This window comes from Pinus tabuliformis, chromosome J (genome assembly GCF_031772625.1).
Source record: "Pinus tabuliformis cultivar Carrire ecotype Pingquan chromosome J, CPIR1, whole genome shotgun sequence".
Lineage (NCBI taxonomy): Eukaryota > Viridiplantae > Streptophyta > Pinopsida > Pinales > Pinaceae > Pinus > Pinus tabuliformis.
Window position 1 is genome coordinate 632,964,129 of NC_142295.1, and position 3,389 is coordinate 632,967,517.

Sequence of the window (3,389 nt, forward strand, 5' to 3'; positions counted from 1 at the left end):
TGTCGAACAGGTCGGAATCCCTCCTGAATATAAATGTGATGAGTGCAAGTTTTAGGAGGGATGTCTTTCATGTCCTCATAGCTTCATGCAAAGGAACCAAGAAGGTCTTGTAACAAGATCACAAGTTTCTCTTATTGATATTGTTCCAAGTATGAATTAATATATAAAGATTTGCATGGACTAATTTCAACAAGAGTGGTCTCGGACTCAAGGATACTAGTAGATGCAGCTAAACTCTATAGTGCAAAAGGCTGAGAATCATAGTTTTATTGGAAACTTGGGCTAAAAATATGAGAAAGTGAGTCAAAATTTGGCATAGTGTCCAAGTTGTTCAAGAAATCTCAAATCTCACGCTCCTCGGTTGACTCGGTATATTGATGGATCGAGTCTCCTCATCACTATTGTCATAGTCTAGCCATAGGGTATCTTGAAACCCCTGAATGGATCTAGCAGGTGGGTACAAGGTGACCTTTTTCCTAGCCTCCCCATGAGAAATATACATATCACGAGAGTGACATCCTACGTAACCATTTGTTATGGCTAGCCATGGTTGTCCCAAAATGAAGGATGTCCTCCAATAGGATTTTTTGGCTAAAGCATAATAAAATTCGTGGGGTATTCCCAAGAATCAATCAAAACAACCACATCATCTAATACACAATCTGGCTTGATTTTAGGTTGGTCAGCAAGTTCAAGCACAATAGGGGTAGGATGAATGTGGTCCAATTGAAATTGTTCCATGGCTTACCTAGTCATAACATTGGTAGATGCTTCTAGATATATTAACACATAGGAGACAAGGACATTACCTATCTCAATGAAAAAATAAATAAATTGGATTTCTAGGGTCGATGTATTTTTCCATTTGAGCACTCCATATCATTAACTCGATTTCTCTTCCAATGAACTCGATGACATGCGGCTCTACACTCTTCCTCATTTTTTTAATACAAGGATCCTTAATGATTTTGGTACAGACAGGGATCTCTTTAATGGTCTGAAGAAAAGGAACTTTTATGCAAAGATTCCTAAGTTCGGTAACCAGGTTAAACTCAAGAGTGGGGTCATTTTCTCCATAACCAGGCTCTTTGGAAAGGGAGGTTGGCTTGAAGAATATGGTAAGGGCTTTGATCGTGCGAGAATGGGTCGAATGGTGACATCTCCTTTCGAATGATTGGGACTTTCCTCCTCACTTTTCTCCTCGATGATCACCATAGGTCATTTTTTATTTTGATTTTCTAGATTTACTACCCTTCCCGATCTTAGTTGAAGGTCATTAACCCCAATTGGCATTGTTTGATAAATAAGGAAAGGAAGTGTTCCGATATAATGGATCGTTTGCACCGATTTATTATTTGTGTTTGGTGTTGGTTGTGCAGGTAGTTGAGGTGGTCAAAAGGGTGGTGGTAATGGTAATAATGACATGGTATGAGTTTGTTGAGGCAAGTTTGGTGGAATTGTAGACTGGGCCATGGGATAAGGTGTATAAGTGGTGGGATATGACTGTTTTGGTGTAGAATGATGATAATGATAGTGCGGTGATCCTATCCATCCTTGTTTCCAAGGTGGAGGTGATTGTCCATACTGAAATTGTTTCCCATGCTGCCAAGGTTGTGAGTAATTTACATTTTGATAGGAATATGGTGGTGCATTATAACCAAAAAAGTACGGAATATGTTCATGAGTCATACATGTACCTACGTGAGGCCATGATTACGTGCTCCCATAACATGCAATGGCTCAGGTTCTTGTTGCTCTCCTTTGAATGTTGCTTTCAATCCAGGTATCGAAGGGCACTCCTCAGTAGTTTTCCTATACATATGACACATTTATTAGCACTTTTAATATCTGCAATACATTCACATAAAAGATGCTTTTTCCTACATTTAGGACAATAAATGGGTAATTTCTCTTGCTCTTCTACTATTTTTTGCTGAAATTTTAAAGAATTTATCTGTTTGCTAACAATGTTCATAATTTTAGTTTTCATATTGTCCATTTTATTTTCCAAACCAATAATCATAGCATCTGTGGATCGAAATCTGTTGTTATTAGAATTACTTCGAATTCCTCTACTAGATCTAGATTGGTTCCGTGAGAATTTCCTGCACAAGTCACAAATCTTATCAAAATTCTTTTGAGCATATCCCCTTGTCTTAGCAAGTTCAAATTGTTTCTAGCATCATCAATAATTGCTCGCAAAAACAAGTTTCTAATAGTACTTGGATCAAATTTATGTTTTGACCTTTGAATAATATATAAAAATATCTCTAAATAATCTTCCAAGGTCTCATATTCACCGTGTGCAATAGTGAAAATATCATCCTACATCTCTCTTGTCTTGCAATATTCATGATATTTAGTTAAAAATACTCTCTTCATCTAGTCCCAAGTAGCTATAGTATTCCCTCCTACTCCCATGAACCAGTGTAATGTTGAGTCCTTGAGAGTTGCAGGAAATAGTTTTAGTTTTTGGGCATCTGAAGAATAATCATAGCTCCTACACAGTATATCAAATTCAAATAAAAAGGATTCTAGGTCCTCATGTACCTTACCATGGAAATCAGGGAGAACAGATGGTGGAATATTTTTCATTTGAACTACCCCATTCAAATCCACAACCAAAAATCCAAAAGTGGAATGTTCCTCATTTGTTTGATTCTCACCAGTCCCTTCAGCATGATCCTCATTATCTGCCATTTTTCTTCTCTTAATCGAACCACTCTCAACAGAATGTGAAAATTGACTATGGTTTAGATTGATCTTTTGAGTTCCGGTTTCCCCTTCCTAGCTGCGAAACTCCCAAAAAATTATCTCCAGAATCCAGGTGAATAGTGCCTATGTGGTGGGTCTATGTTTGTTTGGACTTTCTTCCTACAATAGAAGACCCAATATGAGAATTTTTTTCCAATTTATCACTATTTCCTCGGCCCTCATTGGGCTTCGTACCACTACCTCTTCTAGTCATACAATTTAAAATAAATTAACCAAAAAATAGCAATTGAAAAACTTGCTGAAAAAACTCAATCAAATGTTGTAGTAAAAAAAGACAGCACACAAATTAATTCAAATAAAATTCCTTCAAACAATAGAAGCACACTGCATGAAAAAATAAAGCAGACTTACCCCTGTTGTAGAAAAATAAAAAAGCCTTACCATATTTCTTCAACGCCTCCCCGACAAAGGCGCCAAAATGTTGGGTGTCGGAGTTACAATTCAGTAAACTCCTTCAACACTTAATTTGTCAACCTGGGGCTACGTAAGCTTAGAGGCATAGCACAGGAAATGCCAAGAATTTCTAGTTTAACTTCTATAAATTATACTTCTATTCTCTTACTAAATTTGTAGAATCAAGAAATGAAATTGCAAAGGAAAAATTTTAGCAAAAC